This window comes from Zalophus californianus, chromosome 2 (assembly GCF_009762305.2).
Source record: "Zalophus californianus isolate mZalCal1 chromosome 2, mZalCal1.pri.v2, whole genome shotgun sequence".
Lineage (NCBI taxonomy): Eukaryota > Metazoa > Chordata > Mammalia > Carnivora > Otariidae > Zalophus > Zalophus californianus.
The window spans coordinates 75,491,149-75,508,908 of record NC_045596.1 but is presented as its reverse complement, the minus strand read 5'-3'; the positions used below and the strand labels follow the sequence as shown (position 1 = coordinate 75,508,908).

General features: G+C 32.8%; 1 protein-coding gene and 1 pseudogene across 5 annotated transcripts in view; one reads left to right on the top strand and one right to left on the bottom strand.

Annotated features, from left to right (window-relative positions):
• GRID2 (glutamate ionotropic receptor delta type subunit 2) overlaps window positions 1-17,760 on the bottom strand; it is a 1,431,476-nt gene that overhangs the window by 1,253,091 nt on the left and 160,625 nt on the right. The window lies entirely within an intron of this gene.
• LOC113925242 lies at window positions 16,632-16,839 on the top strand (annotated as a pseudogene).

Below are 17,760 nucleotides of genomic sequence, written 5' to 3'. Positions count from 1 at the left end.
GAAACTAGACAGAAGCTTCGTGGATAAAAAATGTTGTCCTGTTCTCTAATCAGAGTATATGAAAGGATGCTCTAATTAAATTTGGGCATTCTAAATAGTGACCATTAGAAGATAAGTCTTGCTTAAACTCTCAATGATACATGCAAGTATGTATCAATGCAATTGCCTACCTTGGTTATATAATAAACCCTGATTAATACTTATACAGTCAATAAACATCATTTTACTCAAAATATTTGGTCCTGCTTGCTGCTAATTACACACCATTGAGAAGGGTTAAATTCTTGTTGCTAATTTACCATGAGAGAACCCTCTAACTTCAGCAATTGCAGCCAAATTAATAACTAAGGAAGAGAATTGCTCCTGACAGTTCATTAGTCTTTCCAGAATATGCTTATTGGAAACCAACAGTTTAATAAAGTCCTTTTCTATATTCAAAGTCTTGTAAGATTTGTCTTAGGGAAGGATCTTCCTCATAAATCCACCTGGTCTTAGTGAATATACATAAGCCTTTTAGGGTAGTTATAAATAAAAAAATATTTATTTTAAAGAGGCATGCTTGTGAATAACTGAAGATTCAGATTCTGGAAATGTGTTGATCTCAATGAAAGCCAATCTCACACACACACACACACAAAATCCCTTCATTCACCTTCATATTCTGTGCAAAATTTGGAAAATACACAATGCCTAGTTTGAAAAAAATAGTATTACTACAGCAATCTAAAATTAATTTGATCTAGCATCACCAAACACACCATAAAATGACATAAGAAAGGGTTAGAAATGATACTGTCTTTAACATCCTGTGAATAAATCACAGAATAATTAACAGTCATCTAACTTTATACACAATAAAATGGTAAAATGTAAAAATCAATTTGTCTTGACATCATGTACATAAATACACACACACCAAATAGAGGAAACCAAGTCTCTGTTACCTAATCAAAGACTTAGAGAATTAGAATATTTATGTTGATAAACATTAAACACGAAAACATAGTTGAGATGTGTTCTCTAAAAAACATATAGATATTACAGAAAATGCAAAGGGAAATGAAATGGGCTCATAGATAAGAATGAAATGAGGTAATCAAAATTTAACAAATCCCACCTATCTGTAAGACATTTTCTTTTTTTTAAAGATTTTATTTATTTATTTGAGAGAGAGAGAGATAGCAAGAGAGAGCACGAGTGGGGAGGAGAGGGAGAAGCAGGCTCCCCGCCGGGGCTCAATCCCAGGACCCTGGGATCATGACCTAGGCCGAAGGCAGTGGCTTAACCGACTGAGCCACCCAGGCACTCCCTGTAAGACATTTTCTTGATCAAGACAAATGTGTAAAACATGACAATGAAAAAATAATAACTCAATATAATAAGAAATGTCACTAGTTATTGCATCATTCAATGTCAAATGTCAAGAAAAGAGAAGGAAGTAAAACACTGCTTTAGACAGAGAGATCAGTTCTTAGGTTGTTGTTGTAAACTAATTTTAACGTGATAAAGAACTGAGCTAAGCTGATAGCAATAGAGAAAAAGACACGAGAAGTTTTGTGTTAGGCTTAGGACGTGTGGAGTTATAAAAAGCATCAATATACTGCAGGAAACATGGATTAGAGTTCTTCAAAGCTGTGAAAACAAAAGTATAATTTATATTATGTAAAACTTCTTTAACCAAGATACTGCAATAATCAAGATATACAAAAATGCACGTAGTAGACCTTTCACTTACAAGTCTCCTTCAAGACATTCACAAATAAATGTTTCAGCCAGCCATTGATTATTTTCAGAAACAGTGGTTCATCAAATATTTACTGAGCTAATATATCAGGGGAAAAAGCCAGGTACCTGAGATGCAATCATATACATGACCTAGAGTCTGCCTATAAGTTGCTTCTTGTCTATTAGGGAAAGGTAAGTAAACAAAAAGACAAAACATAAAATGACTATACTAGCTGATTAACTGCTACTCCGGATATTTTTCTTACTCCATTCTAATCAGTTTTGCTTTTACTTTTAGAAAGGATATTGGATTTTATATTTCAACTGCATGGATTTATTACTCATTATGGGCATTTATGGTTAATTATGCAAAACAGAAATCATTTATTGGTATTTTGAGTATGTTCTCTGGATTTTTTTAAGATTAATAATCAAAATGGCATCAAGGTACCAAAATACTTTTTTAAGACTTTAGAGTGACTACCTCCTATGAAATTTTCCATCAATCTCATGCTAACATGAACTTGTTTCAAGACAGCGTTTCATACTGGGAATTCAGAATCAAATTTCATGTGTTACAGCAATTATTCCACACTACTTTTTCAACAGGGCATAGTAATTGTCTTTAGTGGAGGTGAACACAATAAACCAGTGAAATAGCTATCCAGGTTCTAAATCATCTAGGAAACCTACTGGCTTCAGTACACTGTCCATCTCAATAAAGCATGTGCCCATTTGTTATTCAGCTTAATAAAGCCTTAAGATAAATCCACTAAAAATTTATCAGATCAGAATACTGTATAATGGCTCATAAATTGAACAGAAATTATAATCACTGAAGAAATCTGGCATTCCATTTTTCATAAACCACCAATGAAGATACTTATAATTTGTACTTCTAATTCTATTCCTGTGTGTGCATTCCTAATTAATTCTGATCACCTGCCATCCGTTCCAACCCACACCATCCAAATGCATCTTTCAACTTTGAATATGATGAAGGCTACAAACAGGCAGAATAAATTTCCATATATTTGCTATCTCATCAATTTAAACTGGAAAGAGAACATAGAGTCAAAAAACTTTAATGACATGATCTGTTATTATAAGACATGAACATCAGAATTCTTAGCTCCAAGATGAAATTCTTCCTCAGCAAGACCACAATCAAACAAATTATAGAAGAAAATAATGACACTGGTAACTAATTCTAAGGAAGATTTCTTTTAGTTGTATTGTTTCAAACACTAAGATGTCTTCAACTTTAAAATTTTAGTAAATTTAATAGTTGGACATTCATCTTTTACTTCAAGAGAAAACATTTATTTTCAATAAGGAGCAAATTTAATGCATTATTTCTTCAGTGTTTAATTTTTAAAAATGCCATTCTTCCAATAATATGATTTGATTTGTTGTTTTTAGTATTACATGAAAATACTCATCTGTGCCTATCAAAATGGACCAAGAATTTTGATAAACTTTTACAAAATTGAGACTTTGACAAACTACTGAGTGTCCAAATATGCTTTTGATGGATCTAATAATGTTTTTGATGTATTTCAATGTATTAAATAGTATGTAGAACAAAAACATTTTAAAAATAACTTATGTTAACTAAACTTATTGTGCTAATCATTTCACAATATGTACATACATTAAATCATTATGCTGTACACCTTAAACTAATACAATGTTATATGTCAATTATATCTCAATAAAACTGAGGAAAAATAGAATTAAAAAGAAGACGCTTTTCACCACTCCAAAACTCAGACTTTGAGAAATGTCACAGTACAAGGTGATCCAGCACCACCATTTTTGTTGTGATGAATTAAGAGAGTAAATAAGCATAATCACCCAGCCAGCTCATCTGGTTTGCACCCTTCATTTTCTTCTTGGTGTATATGCTTCACTGAGAATTGGCAGACCTGACTTCAAATTCACTATGGCTGAAGCACTCTTGCTGGGGAGAAGACAATCTAGACCCAGAGCTGAAATGAGGCTATGGCACAGACTCATTGTGGTCTTCTGCACAAACAAGAGTTAATAGGACACTAAGCCATCTAACGTCAGTCTCTCTGCAAGTTCACCAGACAGGGTATTTGCAGTACTTGCCAGCAAAGTTCCATTTGGCAGTGACAATGTCAAACTCTACCTGCTTCCTGGTAAAAACAGCAACAATCAAGAAATTTCCCAACCTTTTTTGTGTTCCCCAAAATGACTGACCGCGAAGAACTACCCTTCACAATGTAACTTAGATAAGACTCACAGGTAATCCTTGTTTTACTTATAACAAAGACTGACAAAAAAAAAAAAAAAAAAAAACTATCCAAATTCTCATTTTTTTTTTTATTGTCTCCTAAATGATTAGTTGAACTGTTTGTCCCCACCAAGCAATCTGAACAAAAGGCCTGCTAACTTGACCAAACTTTCATCAAGCTTCTCTCTCTTTCCAGGCCCCCAAACCTTTGCCCACTTTTCATCACTGCAACGCTGAGAACTAACAGCCTCTCATGAGAACTGGCTGACCTCAAGGAAAAATATTGCCTAATCAACTGTCCTATCATATCACCACTCATCCCACTTTGTCATATGTTTTAAAACCAGAAACTATGAGGCCTCCACCTTGTTCTTTATTCTCAGGATTGTTTTGGCTATTTTAAGTCTTTTGCGGTACCATATGAATTTTAAGATTTTTTTTATCTGTTCCTGTAAAAAATGCCATGGACTTGAACAGGTATATAATCATCAGGGAAATGAAAATCAAAACCACAATGAGATATCACTTTACATCTGTTGGATGAGTATTATAAAAACAAACAGAAAACAGTAAATATTAGCTAGAATGTAGATAATTTAGAACCCTTGTGTACTGTTAGTAGGAATGTAAAACTGTACAGGCAGTATGTAAAACAGTATGAAGAGTCCTCAGAAAATTAAAAATAGAACTGCTGTACGATCCAGCAATCTCACTTCTGGATATAGGCCCAAAAGAACTAAAATCAAGCTCTCAAAGCAATTTCTGCACTCCCATGTTCACTGCAGCAATATTTACAATAGCCAAGATATAGAAACAACATAAATGTCCCTCAATAGATGAATGGATAAAGAAAATATTCTATATACATAGAATAGAATATTATTCAACCATTAAAAAGTAAAAATCCTCTCCCATATTAAAACATGGACAAACCTTGAGATATCAAACGAAATGAAATAAACCAATCACGGAAGGAAAATTGGATGATTCCCCACACAGTATCTAAAGCAGTCAAACTCATCAAAGCAGAAAGTAGAATGGTGCTTTCCAGGGGCTGGAGAGACAGAGAAATAGGGAGCGGCTTATCAACGTTTAGAGAGTTTCAGTCATGTGAAATGACAATGTTTTAGATTTCTGCTATACAACACACTTCTTACAGTTAACAACATTGTACTGCACACACAAAATGTGTTGAGGGAAGATCTCATGTTGTTTTTAACCACAATAAAAACAATCTATTCAAGTATAAGAGCTTAGCTGGCTACTATTCTTTTATGGTATAGTTTGGTCAATCCCAGCGCTCCCCCAAAAAAAGGCAAATGAATTCTTCTTCTTCTGTGTTTGCTCTATTTTGTAGTCAAGAGACTGTCAGTTATATCACACACTGTATGTCCTATAATATTCCCATGTGAGATTTTCCTTTCAAAAAGGAAAAGGTTCCATATACCAAGAAACTTGACTGATCTTTAATATATATATAATATTCTCTTTTCCATTTTTCTTTTGTCGTCTTTGCTGTAATAAGATTTATAATGCTATACTAACTTAAATCAATTATGTTAACTATTAAGTTAGCATATTTTTTTTCATCTTGTCAAAGATTATTGCTCTTGTTATTCCTTTTATATTAACCTTTCTGTGAGAGTCTGTGTATATGTGTGTAAATGTATGTGTATGTAAGAAGGAGGAGAGCAGTTGGTAAGGTACTTCGTATCATTTTTTGAAAAAGTAGAATACAAATAAATCTCAAACATAAATATAAGTCTGATTTTTAAGTTCAAATTGAAATAATGTTATTTTAAAGCTGCAAGATCCATTGTAATTCCTATCACAAAAGGGAGTATATAAAAATATAAGAAAATTTATATACAATGTGAGACTTATGAGACATGTACCTTCCCTTTATTTTTCTTTTGTTTTTGTGTGTGTTGTATACAAAACAGCAAGACAATGTTCGTTTTACTAAGTGTTTCTAATAGGTTGATAAAGATGATTTGATTCTGTCCACAGAGCTTAGTTTTTAAATGATTAAAAATAAACATTTTTTTAAGGTTAGTGTTTTCATTAATAGCATTATATAACCTCTGGATTGTGAAATTGACCAGTTTATCTTTTGTAGAGTCAAGTGTATATGTATGGACTACAAGCCAGCCAAATCTGTGCGGATGTTAATGAGATCCAATTAGCATAGTCTTCTTGGTAATTTCATAGCTTCCAGCACTATTATTAACTACTCTGTATTTACATCATCAGTTTTCACTACACTCACTTTCCCTGCAATTCCAAATCTTGTTTTCAGGCCCAGAAAATTTTAGAAAGTTATTATGTACTATTACTTGGGTCAAACACACAAACAGGTAAAATTAATACAGTAGACATGATACGCTGACATGTATGTAAAGTTTGAGGCTCAAAAATCTTGACCACTTCTTCATGCTGTTTCATTACAAATACTTTTGTAAACATTCTTCCTCTCTTATTAATTACCCTGAGTCATATTTTTGCCTCTTCTCGAAATAAATCTATTATAAATAATGAATAAAAATATATAAATAAAATGTGTTCAATTATAAATATTTGAATAGTCCCATCAATTCCTTATTTTTCCCAACTGTCATACTCCACTTTTAGGCCTCTTTCATCTCCTTTTGTACCACCGAAATTATTTTCTAATTGGTTTCTTCACCTTCTATCTCCTTTTTCATGCATCCTATATATCATAGCCATGAATTTCCTCAAGTTATTAGCCTTATCAAATAATAATAGTAATAATAAAATTAGTAATAATAGAAGGATGCGTTTATAACAGCCCTTCAATAACTGTTTAATGAACAGATAATTCCTAAATTTATGGCAAGCACTGTGCTTAGATTTCCACATGAAATTTTCTATGTAATCCAGATAATAACCAAATGAAGCAAATATTTTCATTAATCTGAGTTTACATATAAGCAACAGAAGGCATAATAATATTAGATGGCTTAACTAAAATCACAGCGGATAGGTAGTAGAGATGAGATGTGGATCAAAACTATATGCCTTCTGGGGCACCTAGGTGGCTCATTCAGTTAAGCATCTGCCTTCGGCTCAGGTCATGATCCCAGGGTCCTGGAATCGAGCCCCGCATCAGGCTCCCTGCTCTGAGGGGAGGCTGCTTCTCCCTCTCCCTCTGCCTGCTGCTCCCCCTGCTTGTGCTCTCTCTCTCTCTGTCAAATAAATAAATAAAATCTTAAAAAAAAACAAAACTATATGCCTCCAAGGTTCATAAACCTAACCACTACTCTGCTTCTTCCTATGGTGCTCTACATATCATCCTACTATCTCAATACCTACTAAACTAGTCTGGAATTTTCGACTTGAATCTTAGCCCTCTCCATTCCTATTCTAATGTGATTTTCCAATCTATGTCACATTATATCCCATTCAACCAGATTTGTTCTGTTCTCTGACTCTGCCTAAAATTGAATTTCTCTCTACCTTTTCTAACACTCATTATACAGGATATATTTGGAACCTTTAATTTTTCCAGATGTCTTCTCTGAACATTCCACATGGATGTGGTCTTTTAGTATCTGGAATTCCTATAATATTTTATATTTTATTTCTCCCTTATGCAGTATATAATACACTACCACTGGCGTTTCTGGATATCTAAAATGATTATTTTATCTACACTTTTTTTCTAAATACTAAGTTTTTCAGGTGATTGACTGAAACATGTAGTTTGCTGAAGGCAAATCAGTGCTTTGCCTGTGGAAGTACTGCTTCAATATCCAGTTCTAGATCATCTTGGGGGGTTCTAATGCCAGTTGTGCCAGTTACTATCTTTGTTACTTTGAGACGTTACTAAAACCCTCTGTATCTGGGATTAATCTCTATAATGGAAGGAATAATAGTATCTAACTCAGCAGGCCATTGCGTGGGCTGAATGGAGAAAAATATGTGTAAAACACTCAGAGCAATATCCAACACATGGTAAGTACTGATAAGTAACAGTTACAATTATTAAAAATGAATCAAAACACTGGCTATAGCAATATGGTTAGTTAAAATTTTCTCTACCTATATGTGAATTTTCTTTTTCCCATCATAGATTTACCTTATTCTAACATTAATAAAAACAAAGCAAATTTGGGAATACTAAGCTTTTATTAGTCAGTGTATATGGAGAAAATCTTGCTTTGTCATTTGCATAGTTTAATCTTCCTTCACACAGCAAATCAGAGAGTTTGACTAAAGTTTACTAAGATTTAGCAACTATACATTCTCATATGCAGTTTTTCCATTTCTTAGAATTCTTCAAAAGTATTTGAGCTAATTTGCTTAGCAGCTTTGCAGTACCAGGTGTGACTCCAATAAGGAACACTCTGCTACTAAACATCCCAAAGTGGTATTTTTTTTTCTGTTGCTTGGTTATCTATCTGTCCCTGTAGGATCCTGAAAGCACTCCCCCAAATATCTAAAATAGGACTATTATTTTTCTGACTTCAGTTTGGCAAAATAATTCATACTTATCATATCTGCTCCCCCCAGATCCTATTCTGAAGACATCTGACCCCAGGTTGTAACCTCATTCAGAAATTAGATTGTTCCTTGTATTTGGTGGTTGGTGACCCTTATCCAGGATTTATTCTAGTTTCGATAGCCCAGTAATATTTATTTGGCAAGGAGAGGCTTACCACCTCCCCTCAACATAAATATTGACCAAGTCTTGACAAAATAAACTGAAAAAACATGCTTATATCACTTGAAAAGAGGAAATTTAACTCAATAAACTAGCTGACATCTTATATAAAACTGAAATTATTTGGTATAAGGTTGTGTTTGTTAGGCAACAAATATATGTAGATGTGTCTAGTATGTTTTGTCAAAACATTCCACATAAGAACACAATCCATGGTGCAGCACATTTTGCTAATTAGTATTTCATAGATTTCACTATTGAAAACTTAAAAAATTTTTTTTTCCAAAAGTAATGATATAACATATAGAATTTAGGAAGTCATATTAATAATAAACTAAATATTTAAATTTGTAAAATAGTATATTAATTAAGTCATGAGTATTGGATGTAAACAGTGAATTAGCAAATATTCTCTTCCATTATGATTCTTATATTATGCATCTTTAGAGCCTCTTAGCCAGAGAAAGGCCCAGGATAAGATAGAATTAGGCAACAATATCTTCCCTAGGAGAGGCTCTATGTTGACAATCCTAAACAAAGACAAAACATAAACCTTTTTTTCTGACCTGAATTTCTCTCTTGTCTTAAAAGAATGTTTATCTGTGTGAAACTATCGTGCTATCCAGAACAGTTAACATAACTAAATGGAGCAATATTACATTCTTATTTCCCTTTCACCAATTCAACAGTATCTGTCTAGGTCTGGGAGAGACTGTAAGAATATGAGAATAATTTAATTAGTGCTTACAATTCATGTCCATTCTCTATCACCACTATATTAAATGAGCACTCACCCTAGAGCAATCAGTCACAAGATATCTTTATCAGTTCTTTCCATAACTGGCCCAGAACAAAGGGTAATGCTCCTCTATATCAAAAAAGTTTAAAAAATATAGAAAATAGAAAAAAACAGAAGAATGTAAAATACATAAAGTATAAAATGTACTTTTGTGTATTTAGTAACAGCTGCATTAATTCTGTTCTCCATGCTTGTGTTGTTTACACATTCAGCCCATCCTGCTGACTTCAGAACTTTAACTGTGCATGGAAAAAATAAATTTGTTGTGCTTAGACCAGTCAACCTTACCAACCTTGTCAGCATATGGAACATAGGGACTTCAGAGAATTAGATACAAAATAGGAATAATAAGATGAGAAATCTTAAAAGTTGGTAAAGATTTGGAATAAAGAGCCTAAGGGCTACACTGGGGTAGGAGGGGGAGCACAGTTAGCTGAGGGGCTGTAAGCACAGGTAGGGATCGAAACATGAGTTTTGAGGAAAGCTCAGAAGAAGGAACAGGGGACTGTAGTGGATTGAGGGTGATATATCTATATTTTAATCCCTGTAACGCGTGGATATTACCTTATTTAGAAAAAATGTTTTACAGGTGTAATTAAGTAAAAGATCTTGGGAGAGCTGAAGAGATTACCCTTAATCATCCAAGTGGACCTTAAATCCTATAATAAATGTCCTTATAAGTGAAACTCAGAGAGAGATTTGAGATAGACAAAAGAAGAGGCGGCAATATGACCACAGAGATAGAGATCAGAGAGAGGCAGCCACAGTTAAGGAATACCAGGGCAGTCAAGAGAAGCTAGACGAGGCAAAAAATGGATTTCCTCCAAGAGTCTCCATAAAAAACACAACCCTCCTAGAGCTGGGATTTGTACTCCCAGCCTCCAACACTGTGAAAGAGTACACTTATGTTGTTATAAGCCACCCCATTTGAGGTTATTTATTATGGCAGCCACAGGAAACTAACACAGACACCATGTCAAGAAAATGTACTTCTCAATATTCCTGGTGTTCTTATTAATGAGTCTTACCAATAGTTAGACAATGTTTCCATTTAGAGAAGAAAATGTAGAAAAATTTTTTGTTATTGAGACCAATATTGACACAAAAAACTATGAACTAATGTCATACAAACTTATGTACAATAAAATTTGATACCTGTTATTACCATAAACAAGGACATTCACTTTAAGCAAGACAAGTAAATTACATAAGAAGTTATAGGAAGATAAAATAAACAGCAAAGGAAACAATTAACAAAATGAAAAGGAACTTACACATGGAAAAAATTTATGAACCATATATCTGATAAGGGATTAATATCAAAAATATATGAAGAACTTACAGAACCAATACACAAAATACAAATAACTCAATTACAAAGGGGGCAAAAAACCTAAATAGGCACCTCTCAAATAGAAGAACTTTAAATGGCTAACAGGTATATGAAAAAGTGTTCAGTGTCACTAATCATCATGAAAATTAAAACCACAATGAGATATTATCTCACATCTGTCAGGATGCCTATTATCAAAACAACAACAACAACAAACAAAAAAGAGCAAGTGTTAGCAAAGATGTGGACAAAAGAGAACCTTGCTGGTGAAATATAAGTTAATATGGTCATTATAAAAAAACAATATGGAGGTTCTTCAAGAAATTAAAAATGGAACTACCATATGATCCAGCAATCCCACTCGTGAATATATATCCAAAGGATCTGAAATGAGGACTGCAAAGAGATTATCTGCACTCCCACGCTCATTTCAGCTCTATTTACAATAGTTTAAACATCCTTTGACAGATGAATGGATAAAGATACACAACAAAATATTATTCAATCATAAAGAAGAACACAATATTGCCATATGTGATAACATGGATGTAGCTAGAGGACATTGTGCTAACTAAATAAGCAACACAGAAAGAGAAATACTGCACGACCTCATTTATATGTGGAATCTAAAATAGTCAAATTCATAGAAACAGAGTAGGATGGTGGTTGACAAGGGCTGAGGAGGGGAAAATGGGAAATCCTGGCCAAACAGTATAAAGTTTCAGTTACACAAGATCCATAAGGTCTAGAGATCTAATATACAGAATAGTGAAGATAATTAATTAACAGTATTGTATCCTTAAAATTTGTGAAGAGGATAGATCTTAACTTAAATCTTCTCAACATACACATGCAAAATGATAACTATGTGGAGGTGACAAATATGTTAATTAGCTCGATTATGGTGGTTATTTCACAATGTGTACAGTATATATATCAAAATATCAAGTTGTACACCTTAAATATACACAATTTTATTTGTCAAACATATTTCAACAAAGATGTTAAGAAAAGAAGCCTCCCCATTCCACTCCTATTCCATCTTCCTCATGGATTCTGATCATCTGTTTTTCTTTCACATTAACAAATTAATAATATTAAACCTACATTTTAGTGGAACTTAGAGAATACATGTATTTTTGACAAGAATTATTATTATTTGCTTTTGGAAAACTAGCAAAATTAAACAGAAGGAAAAATATGACTCAAAATAATTTTAATAATAATAAGACTCAATATCTAATGGAAAATTTTAAGCTAGGATTAATTACAAAGTTGAAAAGAATCAGATTCTTATTGACTACTCTTAAAAGCGAATTAATAAGATACTTTAACATTTATATTTATCTGAGAAGTGTATTAATTTACTCTAACAAAATATGCCTCCCCCTCTCTACTATCTTCAAAATCGAGATCAAGCTTCATCTCCTCTCTAACATATTTCCAGCCTACTGCAGCCCACAGCAATCTCTCTCCTCTGAACTGATTAATTTGTACTACTTATCTTTTTACTTAATAATTTTGTTCCTATTGGTCAATTCACCTATGTTATCATTCAACAATTAAAATTAGAAAACGCTCTAAAGACAATAGCTATTATGGAAAAATATATGTACTGCTAGGTGAGGTTTACAGTAGATAATAAAGCCAAAGGTCTGACTTATTCACAAGTTTGACCATTTTAAAGAAAACAACAACATGGTGGGGTTACTGTCATAACAAAACCTGTCCATGATCTCAGCTTTATAAATACCACTATGTAGAAGATAGCAGAGGCTCATAAAACAGAAAAGAAAAGAAATGGCCTGAAAAGTATTCCTTATAAAAGCAACACATTTTATTAGACATATCATCTTTTTTTTTCAAAAACCTCTTCTGCTTTTCTGTGTTAACTTATTAATATTAACAAATTAATGAATATATTTGTGCTCCAGTTTTCCCATATGTAAAACAAGGAACATCATAGTATCCATTTTAGAGTGTTATATGTTCATTAAATAGCATAATACCTGAGTTATTATAAATGCTCAGTATATATTTTTGATTGAATAATATTGTAAAACACTGCAAATAAAAAACATTTTTAAGAACTTTCTTTACAGGGTGCCTGGGTGGCTCAGTTGGTTAAGCGACTGCCTTCGGCTCAGGTCATGATCCCGGAGTCCCGGGATTGAGTCCCGCATCAGGCTCCCTGCTCTGCAGGGAGTCTGCTTCTCCCTCTGACCCTCTTCCCTCTCGTGCTATCTCTCATTCTCTCTCTCTCAAATAAATAAATAAAATCTTTAAAAAAAAAAAAGAACTTTCTTTACATAACTCAGGAATTTCTTCATCCACATTACCACAATTGGTACTAGAAAGGTCAAATTCAATTAAAAATTACACCTGGATTTAGACTAAATTCACTTTAGCTCAGAAATGGGCCTATATAACTTCCTTACTTCTTATCAATCATAAAATTCTTCCTCCAGCTTGCAAAGAAGTCCATTAATCCAGTACCATAATCACACAACAGGTGTAATATTTTCCTTCATTACATTTCCTCTGACATCAGCACATTTCTTAAATAAACACTGATGAATAACCACAGATCTGGATTCTGTTGTATTTTCAACTGGTTCACATGAGATATCTATCTTCTTTTACTACAGTTTGACAATGTGATGATTCTCATAAAAGCAGCTGCACTCTTACATAAGTCAGCTCAACAAAAGAAGTTGGTAAATCTTGGTTTGTCTTTGAGATATCCCAAGTGGGCCTTGAAAATTAGAATGTTGTCCTTACGAAGCACTCCTGTGAATGCTCCCATCCAGAATTATCACTATTACTCTATCAATTAGGGAAAAGTGGACAGAAAATTGAGTTCAAATTTGGAACAATGAATTGGTGGTGGGGGAAAAGAAGGAGAAAAATGTCTACAAGGATAGGATGAAGACTATACAAGTGACAAAAAGGGTTAAGAAAGATATATTAAAAATGTGTCCAAGGCAAGCCATCTGCTTAGGAATGTCATAGAAGTATGATCATAGCATGCTCATCAAAATTATTTCCATTCTTTCCCTTTGGCAACTCACACCCTGAAAGAACTTGTTCCAAGTGGCCATCAAGGAAACACGCAAAATCTGAAAATCTGAAGGAATTTCCACATTGACTACTTCCACATAGACTAAAATGCTTTCATGGTGCTACACTCCAAATTTACATTTTAGAATTAAACTATATATTTAGTTTGGGCAGGAAAGAAGAGGGAAAACAGCAGAGGAAAAAGGAACTGAAAAATGAAAAGCTCAATAGTAAAGAAAAACCAAAGATACTGTAACAGAAATAATACAGAGAACAATATCATAACTGTGACATTGGATGAGATGCAATTTTTTAATGTTATTTTGATAAATTTTACAGGTAGTTTCTTCATTTACTTAAGCAGTCATTAAGTCAACAGTTATTTCCTAAGCATGTACTATTTTTCAGGACTAATATTTTTCTTTAAATGATGTAACTCTTACGCCAAGAACAAATTTATGGCATGTATGTATGTATGTGTATTTGTGTACATATATATATATTTGTGATTTGCAATATATATTGTGATATATATCTACATAAATTTTTAAATGGATTCAAATTTTATTTCAAAATAATAAGTTGTTTCCAGAAATGAAATTTAAGGTATTTATCTTTTCTTAAAATTATAAATTATAATAAAACCGAAATACAGCCCAGGGTATTTATGACACTTAACAAAAATCCAAACTACATTTGTGTGTTTATATTCATCTGCCCTAGAGGTTTAGAGTGATAAATGGTGAGTAGAATGCATGAATTCACATATTAAAGGTATTCAAGTATAAACTGACACAATCGAGCATGCTGTCTCTGGCTCAGTAAGCACAGAAACAGTATTTAGAAACCTAGAGTGAACCATGACAGTAATATGCCAAAAACTGGGTCATTGGAAACTGTGTCTTTAAACTGCAAAGATGTGTCTCTCCATTTATTCTAAACTAAGTAACTTGATATTAGATTCAGATTGCTACTCCCTCAGTGATACTAGGATGGGTTAACCACTGAGACCTTAATTATCTTGCATATGAGAAAATAAGTGTTGTATTAGCAAAGTACAGCATTTATAGTTTTTTTTTAATTCTAGCATTTTTCCAGTCCAGAGTTGCTGCCTCATGACAAAACTATTCTTCCACGTTTAAAAGATTTAAGTACATCTTTACACATCTAACAATACTAAACAAAAACACAATCTCTCTCTGTTTCTCTGTCTCTGTCTCTCTCTTTCTCAAATTGAATAGTTTAACCATCTCTGTATTTGTAGATTCTGTCCCCCCGTACCCATTTGAGACAGTTTAAAATGATCACATTTCATTTAGTATATTTTGGATGACACCAACCCTCACAAATTATACATCAACTTGATTAGCCTTACAAACTGGATACTAAAAAACAATTTTCATTAATAAAGGAACTTTGTTGATGTGTTTTTAAAATTCCATCATTTTACAATAGCAAATTTTAAATATCTACATTTGGCTATATGTTGTGGCAATAGTTAGATAAAATGATCATGATATTATGTGTGTGTGTGTATATATATATATCTTTTTATATAACACACACATATAAATCTCTATAAGAATACAATTTTAATCTGAGTGGAAGTAAATGAAATAGAGACTAAAAAGACAATTACAAAGATCAATAAAACTAACAAAATATTGGCAAAGCTTTAGCTAGACTCACCAAGAAAAACAAAGAGAAGGAGCCCAGATAAAATCAGAAATGAATGAGAAGTTATAACTGACACTACAGAAATATAAAGGATCATAAAACTACTATGAAAAATTATATGCCAAGAAATTGGACAACCTAGAAGAAATCAATAAATTCCTAAAAGATTACAATCTTCCAAGACTGAATCATGAAGAAATAGAAAATCTGATAGACCAATTACTAGTAAGGAGAGTGAATCAGTAATAAAAAACTTCCCAACAAACAAAAGTCCAGGAGGATATAGCTTCACAGGTGAATTCTACCAGGCAAAGAAGATATAATACCCATCTTTCTCAAAATCTTCCAAAAAAACTAAAGAGGAGGAAAAGCTTCCAAACACATTTTTGAGGCCAGCATTACCCCAATGCCAAAACCAGACAAGGACAATATACAAAAAAAAAGAAAACTACATGTCACTATCCCTGATTAACATAGATTAAAAGCTCATCAACAAAATAAAAGCAAAGTAAATCAAAAAACACATTAAAACAATCACGTTATGATTAAGTGGGATTTATTCCAGGGATGCAAGGATGGTTCAACATCTACAAATTAATCAACATGACACACCACATTGACAAAGTGAAGGAAAATAATTGTATAATCTTCTCAATAGATGCAAAAAAGCTTCTGAAAAAATTCAACATCCATTTATGAAAAAAACTCTCAACAAAGTGGGTATGCATAGTCTATGTGTGTGAGTACACTATCTATAAAACTGGAGAGAGAAACACATGAAAGTTGTAGACATACCATTTACTAAGGTTTACTTAAGGCTGAGGCTATTGGCTATCTCAACACTAAAATGGAAAACCTCCTAATAGGGCATTAACTACTTAGAAGAGTTTGTAAAAGAAGAGTAAACTTGAAAAAAGTGGCATTAGAAACTACTAAAAATGAAATACATAGAGGAAAAAAATAACAAAAAAATAGAGCATTAGTAACTCATGGGAAAACCAAGAAATCTATACTTGTGTAGTTGGAATCCACAAAGAAGGGAGGAGCAGTGCCACCTGTCCCTGGCATTTGAGGTGTTGTGTGGGCAGGAATCATGGATCAGGTAATTTATTTCATTGAGCCAAGGTGGCAGGTTGTGAAGGGCTGAATTCAGCTGGTTAATAGAAGTACTAAACCTGATATAAAAGAATTTCAGAAGACTGCCATAGCAACAGCAATAGGATGTGCTATAATGGGATTCACTGGCTTTTTTTGTTAAGTTGATCTATATCCCTATTAATAACATCATTGTTGGTGGCTGAATATTTTTTAGAAGTTTTTCATCTTGGGAATTAGTGAACAAGTGAGTTTTGGAGAAGTTCATGGAGTAAAAATTTGCCTATATGTTTTGTGTTTTTCTTTCTTTGTTTTCTCTCAAGACGTTTCATATTTCTAAATTAAAATAATTTCAAAATAAGAAAAGAAGACAGGAGCAGAAAAATATAATGGTTCATTTTTTCCCAAATTTGATGAAAACTATAAACCCATGGATTCAAAAAACTTAACAAACCTCAAGTTCAAGAGATATGCAAAGAATCAGACCAAGGCACATCATAATCAAATTGCTAAAAACCAAGGAAAAGGAGAACATCTCAAAAACAGAGGGAAGAATGATAAACATTATATACAGAGGAACAAAGATAAAGAACAAGCTGATTTATCATCAGAAACAATGCAAGCCAGAAGACAATGGATCAACATTTTTAAAGTACTGAAAAAGAAACTGTCAACTAATGATTTTTTTTTTACCCAGTAAAAATAACATTCAAAAACAAAAGTAAAATCAGGACATTACATACAAAAGATTTAAAAATTAATCACCAGGCAGACCTCCAGGTATAAAGAGAATGATCCAAATATAAGTATGGACTGGCACAAGTGAATGAAGAGCCTTAGGAATGAAAAATATGTGGATAAATATAACATATATTTCATATTAAAGGTCTTTATAACACAATCGACTATTTAAAAAGAAAAATAATGATGTAGTGTGGGGTTATAACATATCCAGAAGTAAAATGTATAGCAACAATAACACGTAGGCCATGAAAAAAGAAATGGGGGAATAATGATATCAGATTTCTAGACTATTTTAAAGTGCTGTAATATCACTTGAAGGTTGACTCTGATAAGTTAAATATGAATACTATTAAATCCTAAAGCAACCTCTAAAATAATACAAC